Here is a 17,000-nt window from a genome sequence, read left to right as displayed (position 1 = left end):
ACACACACACACACACACACACACACAAATTATATGTACAAAAACTAAAACAGTTTTATTGTTAAAAGATCAAGCTTTCGTTGGCTAACTGCCAACCTCGTCAGGATGGAAACGCTGGGGTGGGAGATCACATTTATACTGTCAATGTCTCTGTGCTCCGCTCATAGAGCGCGTCACTGGTCTGTTCGTTCTGGCCTTTGAACCGCCTCGCATCTGTTTAGCGGGGATGCGGTTGTCCCTGGGAGTCTGTTGTCAGAGATGGATTATTGTCAATTCCATGTGTCAGAGCCATAACCCTAGTCATTGCCCGTGTTCTTATACCAAAGACTCTAGATGATTGTTTCTCTTCTTCCCTGTGTTCTACAATGCAGGGTGATTGTATGGTTGTGCAATCTCGATCTTGATTCAATAAAGCGCTCTGTGAGTGTGTGCGCTGTTTGCCTCCCTATCATGCATGCCGTTCCTCTTCCCAATTCCTTAGTGCCTGGTATGCAGTGGGGAGGTCTATTTGCTGGTTGATAGAGGAGCGGTTTGAAAACCAGGCTTCCTTAAACAAACGGCCACCTTTAGTGTTGTCACTAGCAATTGCCTCAGAATGTGGTTATGTGTGGCCATGTGTGCCCACACCTGGAAATGTTGCTCTTGTCTTCTAATAGCGAGCTTGTGTTCGTGCACTATAGTCCTCAGTCATTTTGCTGTTTCTCCAATGTAGTTGCAATTGCAATTTTGGCATGACATCTTATACACGACTGAGGATTTTTCTTCATTGGGGGATGGGTCTTTAGGGTGCATGACACAAGCACGTAGAGTCTGATCAGGTCTGTGGGCAACACCGATCTTATGAGGGACCAATATGCATGCTGTGGCCTCAGATACACCGTGGATATAAGGCAGTGTTATCTATGATGTTAAGGCATTGTCACATTGATGTTCATCTGGCATGCTGTATTGCCTAATAAAATTAGGGGGGTACCCGTTGTTTCTGCAGAACTGCATCCCCCAAAACGGATGTGAGGTGGTTCAAAGGAATACGGCTGGCCGCAATGAACAGACTGGTGACGCGCTCTATGAGCGAAGCGCAGAGACACTGACAGTATAAATGCGATCTCCCCACCCCAGTGTTTCCATCCCGACGATGTTGGCAGTTAGCCAATGAAAGCTTGATCTTTTAACAATAAAACTTTTTTAGTTTTTGTACTCTATCCCAGTGTTCGTATAGTTTGTTAATTTTAATATGTCTGGGATTCGTATTTTTAATCTCATTAAGGAATATATATACTGCATATCATACTGCAAAGATGGAAGCCCACCAGTGTCAATCAATGTGTGAGGCATTCATAGCACACACACAAAAAATACATTATAGAAAAAGAGCAGTTTTCTGTAATTTCAAAATATTGTGAGAAATATTTTAGAGGGGTGAAATAATCACTTTATCTCTTTGTCCCATCAATCCCCAGCTTTGCTGTTTTCCTTGTTACCTTCTGGGAGGAGGCTCTGTGGCAGAACATCCAGATTCAGTCACAGCTTTGTTCCATACAGTATTAACCTTGTGAACTCTAAAGCTTCCTCCTTCCGTTATGTATTCAAGATGGACAGTGAATAATATTTATATGTTACTTATATATAAGGGGTAGGGACGCGGTGGCTCAGTGGGTTAGGACGCTGAGCTTGTCGATCAGAAGGTCGGCAGTTTGGCGGGTCGAATCCCGAGTGCCGCGTAACAGAGTGAGCGTCTGTTACTCCTCCCAGCTTCTGCCAACCTAGCAGTTCGAAAGCAAGTAAAAATGCAAGTAGAAAAATAGGGACCACTATGGTGGGAAGGTAACAGCGTTCCGTGCGCCTTTGGCGTCTAGTCATGCTGGCCACATGACCACGGAGACGTCCTCGGACAAGCGCTGGCTCTTCGGTTTTGAAACGGAGATGAGCACCGGCCCCTAGAGTTGGAAATGACTAGCACGCATGTGCGGGGGAACCTTTATCTTTACCTATATGTAAGGGTGTAGGTCTATACATATGTTGTATATAGTATGTTTTAAATCTGTTATGTATGTGTACACTTTGAGAGGAAGCAACTACATTTCATTTTTAATGTGTGCCATTGTGCCCACAGTAAAAAATGACAATAAAGATTATCTATCTATCTATCTATCTATCTATCTATCTATCTATCTATCTATCTATCTATCTATCTATCTATCTATCTATCTATCTATCTGTCTATCAATCATCTTTACCTTTTTAAAAATATGAAATAATCTTCCAGTATTAATTTTCTTGATTTTCTCTGTATGATGTTATTTTGAAGGAATCCAGGTGGGCTTGTTGGTTTCTATAATTGTAGTTCCAATTGAGATTAATTTGGGATAAATGGGATGAAGAAGGAGGAGAATTCTTTAGGTTTTCTATTTGCAAACATTTCATTTTAATAGATCATTAAACCTCATACTAAAACTAAAACCATCCCAAAGAAAAAGAAATGTGAGAAAGCAAAATGGCTGTCTGAGGAAGCTTTGCAAATAGCTGAGGAAAGGAGGGAAGTGAAAGGCAAGGGAGAAAAAGAAAGATACACCCAATTGAATGCAGAATTCCAGAGAATAGCTAGAAGAGATAAGAATACCTTCTTAAATGAACAGTGCAATGAAATAGAAGAAAACAATAGAATAGGGAGGACCAGAGATCTCTTCAAGAAAATTGGAGAGATGAAGGGAACGTTTCATGCAAAAATGGGCATGATAAAAGACCAAAATGGCAGGGACCTAATAGAGGCAGAAGAGATTAAGAAGAGATGGAAAAATTACACAGAAAAACTATACAAGAATGAGCTTAACGTCCCTCGAGCCAGACATCCTAGAATGTGAAGTGAAGTGGGCCTTAGGAAAGCTGAGCAACAACAAAGCTAGTGGAGGTGACAGTATTCCAGCTGAGCTATTCAAAATCTTAAAAGATGATGCAGTAAAATTTGCCAGCAAATTTGGAAAACTCAACAGTGGACATAGGATTGGAAAAGATCAGTTTACATTCCAATTCCAAAGAAAGGCAGTGCCAAAGAATGTTCAAACTATTGCACCATTGCACTCATTTCACATGCTAGTAAAGTTATGCTTAAAATCCTACAAGCTAGACTCCAGCAGTATGTAGATCGAGAACTACCAGAAGTACAGACAGGATTTTGAAGAGACAGAGGAACTAGAGATCAAATTGCCAACATACGCTGGATCATGGAGAAAGCTAGGCAGTTCCAGAAAAACATCTACTTCTGCTTCATTAACTATGCTAAAGCCTTTGATTGTGTGGATCATAACAAACTGGCAAGTTCTTAAAGAGATGGAAGTACCAGACCATCTTATTTGTCTCTTGAGAAACCTATATGCGGGTCAAGAAGCAACAGTGAGAACTGGACACAGAACCACTGATTGGTTTAAAATTGGGAAAGGAGTCCGGCAAGGCTGTATACTGTCGCTCTGCCTATTTAATTTATATGCTGAGCACATCATAGGAAAGGCAGGGCTAGATGAATCGAAAGTTGGAATTAAGATTGCTGGGAGAAATATCAACAATCTAATGCAGATGATACCACTCTAATGGCAGAAAGTGAAGAAGAACTAAAGAGCCTCTTGTTGCGGGTGAAGAAGGAGAGTGCAAAACTTGGGTTGAAACTTAACATTAAGAAAACCAATATCATGGTATCTGGCCCTCTCAATTCCTTGCAAATAGATGGGGGAAGAAATGGAGGTAGTGACAGATTTTGTTTTCCTGGGCTCTGAGATCACCACAGATGGGGACTGCAGGCAAGAAATTAAAAGACACTTGGTCCTGGGGAGGAAAGCAATGGCAAATCTAGACAGCACACAAAAAGCAGAGATATCACCCTGTCAACAAAAGTGCGTATAGTCAAGGCTATGGTCTTCCCAGTTGCAATGTATGGCTGTGAAAGTTGGACTATAAGAAAGGCTGAGCACCAAAGAATTGAGGCCTTTGAACTATGGTGCTGGAGAAGACTCCTTTGAGTCCCTTGGACTGCAAGGCAATCAAACCGGTCAGTCCTAGAGGAGATCAACCCTGACTGCTCTTTAGAAAGCCAGATCCTGAAGTTGAAACTCAAATACTTTGGCCACCTAATGAGAAGGAAAGACTCACTGGAGAAGAGCCTAATGCTGGGAAAGATTGAGGGCAAGAGAAGAATGGGACGACAGAGAATGAGGTGGCTGGATGGAGTCACTGAAGCAGTAGGAGTGAGCTTAAATGGACTCCAGAAGATGGTACAGGACAGGAAGGACTGGAGGAACGTTGTCCATGGGGTCGCCATGGGTCAGACATGACTTCGCAGCTAAAAACAACAAAACCTCATACTATTTATGCTTCACTGATCCTAGAAGATTGCTTGGGATATGTTGGAAATGCTTTTATTAGCTGTTGGAAGGAACAAGAAAAACAGGAGAAGGGAGACTCCTACAGTAACAAACAGAAGTACCATTCCTGATAGGACCAAAGAAAGAATTAAAGTGTAATTAGAAAGAATAGTATTTAGTCCTAGGGAAAAATAAACTCTTGAAAATGAGAAGATAGTGGTGGATCCAAAGATAAAATACTACAGAATATTAAATGAATAATTTTCCAGGCTAAAGAAGTCATATATAAATATAATCAGTGGCGTAGCGTGGGTTGTCAGCACCCGGGGCAAGGCAAGTAATTTGCGCCCCCTAACCCGTGGATTTTAGCACTCGAGTCTCTTCCACTAGCTCAGGAATTCTGGGAGTTGAAGTCCATGAGTCATAAAAGAGCCAAGGTTGCCTACCCTTGAGTTAGGTTCAAGGCAAAAAAGGGTCTCTGGAGAAGAGGGAAAATGCTAGTTTAAAACTGAAACAAGGCAACTTTAAGGTGCCTCAGCTGTGATTTAGGATGAGACAAAGAGAGGACATGGCGTTGAAAATGGTTAATGGGGCATGTTTGTTCCACTCTTAGTGGATGTCAAGATAAACCCCACGAGAGAATGACCTTACAACAGATGTGAATAGGCTTGGACTACGTTTGTAGATTGAGTGCATACATCACATGGAGCGATGATGGGCTTCATCAAGATTTATGATCCCACAATTGGCTAGTTTTCTCCATCTTGTCCTAAACCCTGGATACCAACCACGGTTTATGGCTTAGCATGTGGTGTGGGGTGACCCAACATGTTAGGCAACAAACAATGACTTCCAACTTACAATGCCTCAGCTTCCCAAGGTTATTCCAAATTGTCCATATTCCAGATTGTTGCCTCCTGCAGACCCACAGTCCAGGCTACCCCCTTCCTCCCCCTTTCCCCTCCCAACCCAGGCTCGCTCGATGTCCTGGATTTCAAGTCCCAGTCATCACCAATTCGTCCAGGGTCAATCAAGGATGAGGGATGCTGTAGTCGAACGTACTGGGAAGTCTCTGCTTACCTGGGAATGAATCTCACGGAACTTGCTTCGGCTACTTCTCAGCAGGAGGGGATTGGACTATAAAGTGACCTTATTAAATTCAACACGGATTCGAGAGTGGGTCTTGTCAATTTCTCGGACCTACCCCCCAAAGGGAAAACTCTGAAGTCCCATTGACTAGTCAATTTCAGGCAGATTCCTCTTCCCAACTAGGACTAGGACAAGCGCCGTTCTCTTCCTTCCTTTTCTGGCAGAGATTTCAGGAACTTGGCGCTACCTGGACTTCCGTCCCTCTCCAGTCACCTTCCTCCTCTCCTCAATACCTTCCGGACAAGGTACATTGCCCCCCTCCCCCTCCTTACCCCACAATAGAAACCCAGTGAAACCAATTGCCCAAAGATAGCGGCTGTCTCAAAAGTGAACTTCCACGGCCGAGGGGAAGCTCCTCCGAATTCTCAGCCTGGGAGCTCCCGTTTGTCTTGGTTAAGAGGACGTTCAAGATCAGGGGCAGCCGCCGAGTGATTTTGAGAACCGCCTATCCGTTCCTCTTGCTTAAATGGAGGGTGATGGATTGGTTATTTAGATTTAACACCGACGCCTTCATTCAGGCCCCGTGAAGACGGGCGCGACCCGGCGAGTTCACGACTTCAGCAACCGGGTCTTCTGAATCTAAGAGAGATGGGGGGATCTCATCTTTACCTTTACCTCCGGGAAAGGAGATGGGGGCGGGAGCTGGGTCGGGGGGGGGCGGGCTTGCAGGTTGAGAGCCAAGCGGAGGAGAGCCGCGGCGGGAGAAAGAGAGGGAGGCGAGACGCCGCCAAGCCTCCCCACCCCCACCCGAGAAAGGAGGCGATCCGCAGCCGCGAGAGGACGGGATCCCGCTCTGGCTGGGCGCAGCAAATGCGGTTGCTTTCTATGCTCCGCCCACTCGCTCGCTCCTCCGACCCTCGGTGAAGCAGAATCGTCCCCCTCCGGCGAGCTTAATGGGCGCCCCCCCAGATGTTGCGCCCGGTGCGGCCGGCCCCCCCTGCACCCCCCACGCTACGCCACTGAATATAATAGCTAGAGAGAAGTTACTGTTCTGAAACTGATGATTTCTTAGAATATAGTACAGAACTACCTATTTAGTAACTAAAATCATTTTTAGTTCCCTTTGCAAAGTTTTGTGACAATACAATTTCTGTTCCAAGCATTACCCTGAGCTTCAGTTTGACATGGAATGAAGTCAGACGTTGTTAAATATTTTTCTTTGTGATTCTGCTGTCACCCAAAATAGTCAGGGAAATAGTCCATATCAACAATGAAGAGTCAATAAAATAGCAGGGTTTTAAAAATTGTCAACTTATGCAGAACTGGAATGAAATAAACACTTTCAGAAAAATGAGAAATTATTTGTCAACCAAATTTCTTCTCTCTATCAACATTAGTATGATAGTGATTCCTAATTCCAAGTGAATGGAAGCCTTCATCAACACAACAACTTCTGTTGTACCTCTATGATGTTTCAGTTTGCTCTCTTGAATTAATGACCTTGAAAATTAGTGTCTCCTAAAGTGAAGATGAAAGGCAGAGCTAGACCAATAGCCAGGAGGTCTAAAGTTTCATTCTAAACTTTTGGACCTCCTCGAATTTAATAGCACAAGATATATTGCTTGAGAGAAGAATCTTTATATTTAATCAAGTTTAGAATTGTTTTGATTTGAAATTGTGTGAAGGCTGAAGAACATATTTTTTCTCTAATTTATTTTGGAAGAGGAAGATTGTTATTTTTCTCATGTTTTGTTATTATTTGTACTTGTGGATTTTTTTTATCTCTGACTCTTAATGACACCCTTGATTTTTTGTATCTGTATGTCTTACTTTAGGTATAAATTTCAGTTTCTTTTACAGCTGGCTCAGTCTTCCTTTTTATTTCTCTTCCCTCTTTCTATGCCTCCCCCCTTGCTTTTCCTTTTTCATATTCCTATTATAATATATTATAATAGCTTAATCTGAAAAAGATTCTCCCTTTTCTTTCCCAGTGGTTCAGGTAGCATAACAATAATTTGATTGATTGATTCATTTGTGCAAGGAAATGTTGTATAATGTCTTCCTGGGGGCCAATCTGGGTTTATAGATTTTTGAAAATCATCACCATTAAAAAAAATCATTTAATTTTTTGTCTCATTGCTTTGATTGAGATGTAGCATGGATTAATCTGAAAAATGCCTTTATTCTTATGACTTTTTGAAAACATTTAACAGTAATTTCTCTTTTATCATGGATTGTTAAAAGGATTGGAGTCTCCAAACAAATGTAGCTGAGTTAAAAGTGGTTTTTTTGCAGGAGACTCCTATGCTGCATGAGGATAAACAGTTTTTATAGGATAAAGTAAGGTGGAAATTCAAAAGAAGAAGTACATGCAAGAGTGAACAAAGCATGGTTACCGTGGAAAAAGATCAGTAGTGTGCTCTTTGATCAACGCATGCCAATCCAGCTAAAATCAAAGTGCATAAAACCATGGTGTGCCTAGCAGCTCTATATAATGGTGAGTGCTTGCCAGTCACCCAATGTGTTGAATGTGTTTATATGCCAGGGAGATGTGCATGGTTCATTGGTCATTAAGCATCTCTCTCCTTGACCATGTCATCAATGACACAGTTCAGAAGCAAATGGGCACCGTGCCAACATCAGGGAAAATATGGGTGAAATGCCTACAGTGGTAAAGCCATGTTCTACAAGCAGCATCCTACATTGCTTTCCACTTCAATATAGATGGCAAACACCAATATGGAATGTAGAAGCAAAGATGGCAAGATACAATAAATGTAGACATAAAAAATACCCAGTTGCACCCAGATTTATTTATTTATTTATTTATTTATTAGTTTTTATAAACCGCCCTTCTCCCGAGGGACTCGGGGCGGTGTACAGAGGAAGGAAGGTATACAGACCGAACAATAAAATAATAAGAAACACTAATAACACAAACTGGAACCCCAATTAACGTTATCATGCCAGGCCAGCCTGCTGGAATAGGAAAGTTTTTAAGTCGCGACGGAAGGTACGGAGGTCAGGGGCCATCCGGATTTCGGTTGGTAAGGTGTTCCAGAGGGCTGGCGCACCCACTGAGAATGCTCTCCCCCTGGGGGCCATTAGCCGACATTCCTTGAGCGGTGGCACCCTGAGGAGGCCCTCTCTGTGGGAGCGCACAGGACGGTGGGGTGCTGACATCGGCAGAAGGTGCTCCCGTAGGTAGTCCGGACCCATGCCATGTAGGGCTTTGAATGTCATTGTTAGCACCTTGAACTTCACACGGAAGGCAACCGGAAGCCAGTGCAGCGCACGGAGGAGAGGTGTGATATGGGAGTATCGGGAGGCTCCCAAGAGTGTCCGTGCCGCCGCACTTTGCACCAGTTGAAGCTTCCGAGTGGATCTCAAGGGCAGCCCCATGTAGAGAGCGTTACAATAGTCTAGGCGAGATGTCACAAGGGCATGGGTGACTGTACGTAAGGAATCCAGGTCCAGATAAGGCCGTAGTTGGCGAACTAGCCGAACCCGGGAGAAGGCCCCCTTGGTCACAGCTCCAATGTGGTCTTCCAGGGAGAGCTGCGAGTCTAGGAGGACACCCAGGTTGCGGGCCCTATCAACAGGGGGAAGTAACTTGTCCCCAATGTTTGTATGATTGTGCAAGATGGTGTTTGTTGATCTGAAAAGTGGACCCTGCACCTGCTGGAAAAATGATGATGATGATGTAAGGTGGCAGTTCAAAATGTGCTAAATTTGACAAATTGTTGAAGGACAAATATCAGATCGACAAGGTTACTTTTTAATACTGCCACAATCATTGCTTCTAAATTTGTGTAGCCAAATTCCAACAAAAGCACAATACTATTACTACTACTAATAATAGAGTTGGAAGGGACCTTGGAGGTCATCTAGTCCAACCTGCTGCTCAGGCAGGAAACCCTATATTGTTTCAAACAAATGGCTGTCCAGTCTTTTTTAAAAACTTCCAGTGTTGGAGCATTCACAACTTCTGGAGGTAGGCTGCTCCACTGGTTAATTTTTCTTACTGTCAGGAAGTTTCTCCTTAGTTCTAAGTTGGTTCTTACTGTCAACATCTGAATATTGTACTATTTTGGGGCGCCAACATAAAGGGAGACAATCTGATTCAACTCTTGATTCTTTTCAGATTCCATTACCAAATTACACTCTCAGATTTTTAATATTTTACAGGATCATATATAAGAATGTAATTTAATAGATATTTTGTATTTCTCAACCATTCTGAACTGTAATTATATTTTTTCCTCAGAATTGAACTGCTTTTTGCTAGAATATTTACCAATATCTCAAGTTTTGATCTCTATAGTTAAAATACATTAAGGGGTATTACATGATGTTTCGTTTAGTGACTGCAGTAATTGCTTAACAACCAAGTTGGAAGTGAGCTTATAGGTCTGTCACAGAAATGTGATTTTTCACATACTTTTTGCCGTGCTTAGCAATGGAATTGCCAGTCCCAACTGCGGTTGCTAAGCCAGACTACCTGTACTCTTTCTATTTTACTTTGTCAAAGTCTTTCCCTTTCATTGAGAATCCTAAGGAAAATCACTGGCTGCAGAGTTCTGATGCCTGTAGATATACTGTAGACAACTCGTGGCATCTGAATATCTTTTCCAAGACCTTCATTGCACCCTATAAGTGCTAATCTATAGCATATTTCTTGATTGCTATTATCTTTTTTGACAAGATAAAAAACTATTCACCATTTCAATATTTTTATTGCCAATTTTAAGAGCAGCTGCTATCCATGCTGTAGTTTGGTGGAAGCAAGAGATCCTCCTCTCAACCCCTACTATGCGGGGTGCTGCAGGGTTCTGTACTCTCTCTGCTCCTAGCTGACATATTCATGAAGCCCCTGGAAGCCATCTGTAGCTGTGGGGTAGGGTGTCACGCATATGCTGATGATACCCAGCTATATATTTCAGTCTCTGGTGAAGTAAACAGTGCTCTTAATGTTCTGTCTCAAAAACTGGAGGCTGTGAGGTTTTAGACAAGGAACAACAAGCTTCAGGTAAATCCTGATAAGACTAAATATATTTGGATTTGGGGACCTTCTGAATCTTGAAATGTACTATCTTTAGTGCTGGATGGGTTGGTGTAGCTTGAAATAGACCAGATGCATAATCTGGGGCCCCTTCTGGACACATGATTCCTATTCAAGGTACAGGTACAGTCATGGCTAGAAGGTCTTTTGTATAACTTTGTGCTGGCAGTTATGTGTGCTCCCAGAACTACATGTGTCATACCTTTGCTCTGCAGGCTGCATTGTTTGCAGTTTGCTTCCAAGTCCAGTTCAGGATTCTGATATGGGGTTTAAAGCCCTAAATAGCATGGGGTCAGGTAATCTGAGGAGCCTCTGTCCCTGTTATATTTACTCATCCCATCAACCCAGTCAATGAAGGAGCTTTGTTTGGTGGAACCCACTCAAAGGAAGACCCTTTTCTGTAGTAGCACCCCTTTTTTGGAACATCATTCCTCCAAGGTGAGATTGGCTCCAATTTTATTGTCCTTCTGGAAGGCCCTGAAAACCTGGTTTAGCCATTGGGCCTGGGAGACCCATGGAAGACAGGAATCTATTAAATTATTGTACTGTGTGTAAATTTAGAATGCATTTTTCCCTGTTTTTTATTATATTTTAACTGTTTTAATTGTATTTTAATGGCTTTTAAAAATTATATTATTTGACTTTCTAGTTTAACTGTGTGTGCCACAAGTCACAAGCATGAGATTGAAAAAAAATCTTCCTAGTCACATTTTTTCACTATGCTCTTTGATTTTTATTAGTAGAGGTTGCAGATCATTTGCATTTTCACTTTTGGACTAATAACCATAGTTATTGATGCTTCTTTCTCCAATTTTAAATTGTGCTCATCTTCATCTAGTTCAGCTTCCCTCAATAAAGGTATGTAGGTTGAATAATTAAGGAGAGAGTGTATATCTTTGTTTCTCTCTTTAGCCAACCTAGAGCCTGACTGTTTTACCAAGATGTGTCCAGACGATGTCTTCCTGACCTGTATGTAGGTGGCTTGTATGATCAGTGAAAATTTCTGGGATTCCCTACTTCCGGTTTTGGCAGTAGCAACCGGCTGCAGGCTTGTGGATTTCCGCACCCTCACGGCTAATCTTGCCCTGCCAGGGGACCCTAAATGGGTCTAAGTCACCCCAGAGAGGCTGCAAAGAAAGAAGAGTGTCCCGGCAATTCTGGAATGATGGCGGTTGTTATGTTCGACTTGGGGAAAGTCTTCTAACCCAACAGGAGAAGGGCTGGCCATACTTCATCAACAAGCCCAAGCTACTTGCAACCAATGTCCAAAAGTACTAACCAGCATAACAGTGAATAGCGTGTTTGAAACTGGGTGAAGAATTTGATCTTCTCTTTTCTATTCTATATTTAATTTCTTGGAAAAGATCCCTAAGAATCAAAATACCTCCGAAAGGGAAGGAGTGGGATTTCTGCCCCACTCTTATACTAAAGGAAGCAGCGAATTAATCTTTTCATGGAGGATCAAAATATATGGAAGTGAAATAAATATAAAACCTGAAATTTAAAACTGAAATTTGGATAAATCTAAAATTGTTGAATGGTTAAGACTCTCATTCTAAAGACAATTATTAATTTTAGAAATTGAAAAACAAATAGATGCTGGTGGATGAAGACTATGACAGCTATGACTTTCATATAGGACTTGGCAAAACCTGGGAAAAGCTAATCTGTGTTTGTGACCTTCAAAGCTTTAATAACAAAGAACAGCTGTGACAAAAAAGACAATAATCTGACCTGTAGACAAAAAGAGAATTATAAATTTCAGGGGGAAAAAATCTTTTTTGAACTCTGGATTACAAATATCTATTTAACCGGGACTCTAAAGCTATTTGCAGAGAAAAGAAAAGAAGAGAAAAACTCAAATTCTTGGCCATTGTGGATCAGAGACATGTAGAAATAACATATCAAAAAACATAAATACATCACAGGAGGAGATATATATAGTGCAGGGCTTTTCAACCTTTTCACCGATTGTACCACTTTTAGGATATGGCAATATTTGAGTACCACCTAGCAAGGTGTCAAAAACTTGATGACCAACCCCCCCCCACCTCTGTTCAAAGTTGCAATTGCACTGAAATGACTTATGACCATTTTTCACACTTATGACCACTGCAGCATGCCCAGGGTCATGTGATTTATATTTGGATGCTTGGCAACTTATTCATATTTTATGATGGTCACAGTGTCCCAGGGTTATGTGATGCTCTTTTGCAACCTTTTGACAAGCAAAGTCAATGGCAGGGCTGCTGGTGGCCAAGTGCTAAGGCGGGACTTCCTTCCCTCCCTCCCTCCTTCCCTCCCTCTTTCTCATTCCCATCTCCTTCTGAAGGAAGAATTTGAACCCCACCCCCCATATTTTCCCTCTTCCATATATTCATCAAACAACGAGAAGCCTCCGGAGATAGAAAAGACAAGCCATTGAGGGAACTAGCTTAAAAAGGTGCATTCCCCTTTAAGAATTAGCTACTGGCTAGAAAGGAAAGTTAAGGAGCCGGCAGCTGGCACTTAAGGAAGAAAAAATGTAGTAAGTATGGCTGCTGGCTAAGGCAGCCTCCCCAAATGGCTCCATTTGTAAGTAAAGGAATGCTACAGGCAAAATCCATTCAGGAGAAAAATACAAAACTTACAGCGAACAATAGAAAAGCAATAGAAGCTAACATGGAACATCAGCCATTAGCCAAATAGAAATTGCGAAACACTCCTTAAGAACACAAAGCCCACATTGCACAAATCCCAGAACTTCAAAGTTACAAAAGCACATAAGAATCCTCCCACTCTCCATCTCCCTCTCTCCCTCCAGCCGATACTGCCTTGCTTTATTGCTGCCTTTCTTCATTCCTGGTGGAGGGCGACCCCTCCCCCGCTGCATTTCTTGCCTCTTTGTTGCTGTCAACACAGGTGGCTGCCACAGAAGTTGCAGATTGGGTCATGGCTGGCATGCTTGATCTCCTCTCCCCCCACCCTCCTCCTTCTTTCCCTTCCGTGCAGCTAGAGCTGACTCCGCCTCCTCCCAAGTCTGCTTCTTTTTCTCTCTCTCCCTCTCCCGCCCAAACTGCCTCCTTTTATAGCCTCTCCTGTATTTGCCCCTCCTTCTCCTTTCTCATGGGGGAGGGGGATGAGCCAGAAGTGAGCCTGGGGCTGTTGCCTCGCCTCAGCCACTCTGCAGCTTTGGAGGACTCACTTACTGTGAGAAAGTCCTTGCCTGTGCTGGCTTCTTCCCTCCCCCACTACACTTGGCTGGGCAGGGTTGTGCACTACCTGCCATGTGCTAATGTACCACAGGTGGTACGTGTACCACCAGCTGAAAAGCCCTGATATAGTATACTGCAAATAATTCAAACAACAATGATTTTAAACCACAAAGAAATCCAAAATAACTTTGAAAATATAAATCAATCTATTTCCAATTTAACTTTACAACAAAATAAATCGAGAAAACAACTACAGAGAATGAGCAGATAAAACAGATAAGTGGATACAAAATTGAGAATAGAGACTTAAAGATGGAATTCAACAAAACAAGGAAACATGATTTAATCTTAGTGGGAAAAAATTCACAAGAAGTGGGAAAAAAACAACTTATCCATTAAGACTATAAAATAAAGCTGAGGACAAGAAAACAGATAGGATAAGTGGACTCTAGAGATGTCAGGAACAGCAGAGAGAATGGAAATGATAAGAGAAGTGTAGAACATGGAAAGGCAGAAGCCCCATACAAAGACATTTTACCTGATTTACTTTTTATATCTACACTAATATTTCTGAACATATGGAAAGACGTTTCGACTCAGCAAAATACATTGATCAAGAAAGATACTGGGCAAAGGAAAAAGACTAAAGTGGAAATCAAGAAAATAGATGATGGGACCTACCAGAGAGAATACTTAAAAAAGAAACATTTGATTGAATATGGTTACAGAAACAGAAAAGATTTTGAATATATGTCATTCTAAGAGGGATGGATCCCTTAAATAATATAGTATGTTTCCCCCCTTTTTTATTCTATTTCTTGATATGAGTAATATAAAAAAAGTTGAAATGGCTTAGATAAAGGAAATGTTTTAGATATTTAAATGTGATTGAATTTAAGAAAATTATAATGGATAAAAATGTTTTGAATAAGAATTAAAGGACTAGATGATTAGATGTATTAAATGGAATACTTAAAGATTAAACATATTTTTAATTATGGTTAAAAAGAATAAGAAATTTTGGAAACAAATATATATTAGCCTAGGAGGAATATATATTTTAAGTAGTGTGCTATTTTTATGTTGTTTTACTCCTGCTCTACTTTCTTTTTTCACTGTTTTATCTATTACTTAAGAAATGTAAAAGTGCTGAAATGGTTCATATGGAAAAAATAGACTTAAATTTTTAAATATAATTATTTTTTGAGAAAATCTTAACCAGTAAGAATACTTTGAATTTTGTGGGAGAAACAAATTTAAATAAGGACTGTAACAAGATCTCTGATAAGGCAAGCAGAAAGATTAGATAGAAAAGAAATATTATATTGATGTGATTATTATTTTTAGGAATATTGGGAAAATATATATTTAATTGTTATCTATCAAAACAATAAGTATTAACTTAATGTTTGCAAAAGAGGACATCTTGGGGAAAAGAGGAAATCAACTAAAACCATTATGTGGATTATGGATTATAGAAATCAATTGTTAGTAATTGTTTTACAAATGTAAACTCAAACAACACACTGTTCACCAATTATTAAGTGATCTATGTTTAAAAAAACCAATAAAATACATTATAAAAAAATTCTGGGATTCCCATTTTTTTGTAATATATATCAAGTTGTAACAAACATTTCAACATTTTTTTAAATGTGATAGCAGCAGCAAAACATTTGTGTGTGAATATATACATTGTGGTTATATTGTGGTTGCTTCTGAGAAAAGCTAAATGGAACATCTGAGAAATAACTAGAAAATCTTAAGAACTGAACCACCTAACACTAGCTTCAGCCTCTACTGTGAGTCTATAATCACCATAGCTTTCAGTCAGTAGGAAAGTTGGTGGGATTAAACTTCAAAATCTAAAATAATGGAGAGCTTCATGTTGGGGGAGTCTGCTGTGGGTCAATAAGTTGTCCATCTGGGGGAAAATGCATTGAACGATGCAGTATTAAAGCACTCAGAGATAATTCATTCCAATATGAATTACCCTGAAAGCTTGAAGAATACTTAGGAATGATATTTGAAATGGAAGAATATGTTTGATACTGTATATCAGGTAAGAAAGCATCCATAAGAACAACCAAAACTTTGGTACTTTTGGTTTCCAGCACTAGAAATATAGGTAGAAATATGATTCCATTTAGTCATTATAGACAATTATTTGATAGATCTTAAATTAAAATTATTTGATCTAATCTGAAACTCAGCTACCATGGGTGACTCAGTAAAAATTACAATACAGCAGTATATTATTCATAATTACAATCACTTAAATATGTGGACAAACACTTAAATATGAGCCAGCAGTGTGCTGCAGCTGCCAAAAAAAGCCAACACAGTGCTAGACTGCATTAACAGAGGGATAGACTCAAGATCACGTGAAGTACTAATACCACTTTACAATGCCTTGGTAAGGCCACACTTGGAATACTGCATCCAGTTTTGGTCACCACGATGTAAAAAAGGTGTTGAGACTCTAGAAAGAGAAGAGCAACAAAGATGATCGGGACTAGAGTCTAAAACATATAAGGAACGGTTGCTGGAATTGGATATGTCTAGCCCAGGGGTAGGCAACCTTGGCTCTTTTATGACCCATGGACTTCAACTCCCAGAATTCCTGAGCCAGCTGGCTCAGGAATTCTGGGAGTTGAAGTCCATGATTCATAAAAGAGCCAAGGTTGCCTACCGCTGGTCTAGCCTAATGAAGAGAAGGATGAGGGATGACATGATAGCAGTGTTCCAATATATCAGGGGCTGCCACAAAGAAGAGGGAGTCAAGCTATTCTCCAAAGCGCCTGAAGGCAGGACAAGAAGCAATGGATGGAAACTAGCCAAAGAGAGAAGCAACCTCGAACTAAGGAGAAATTTCTGACAGAACAATTAATCAGTGGAACAACCTGCCTCCAGAAGCTGTGAATGTTCGAACACTGCAAGTTTTTAAGAAGTTTAAGTTTAAGTTTAAGTTTAAGTTTTATTTAATTTGTATACCGCCCTTCTCCTTGGTAGGGACTCAGGGCGGTTCACAGGGCATATATAAAAAAGACAATACAAAAATTAAAAAAGATTAAACCCATGCCCAGTTAAAACAGTAATACAAATCTAAAACAACAAATTAAAACCCATAATCCCCCGTCAGGCCAGACCAGCCATTTCAAATAGGTGGGTCTTCAGGCCACGACGGAAAGTTCGGAGGTCTGATGCCGTCCGGAGCTCTACCGGCAGTTCGTTCCATAATGCCGGAGCGCCCACAGAGAAGGCCCTCCCCCTGGGGGCCACCAGTCGGCATTCCTTGACTGG

The sequence above is a fragment of the Vipera berus genome (assembly GCF_964194415.1).
Source record: "Vipera berus genome assembly, chromosome: Z".
Taxonomy (NCBI): Eukaryota; Metazoa; Chordata; class Lepidosauria; order Squamata; family Viperidae; genus Vipera; species Vipera berus.
Note: the sequence above shows the minus strand (reverse complement) of the source record.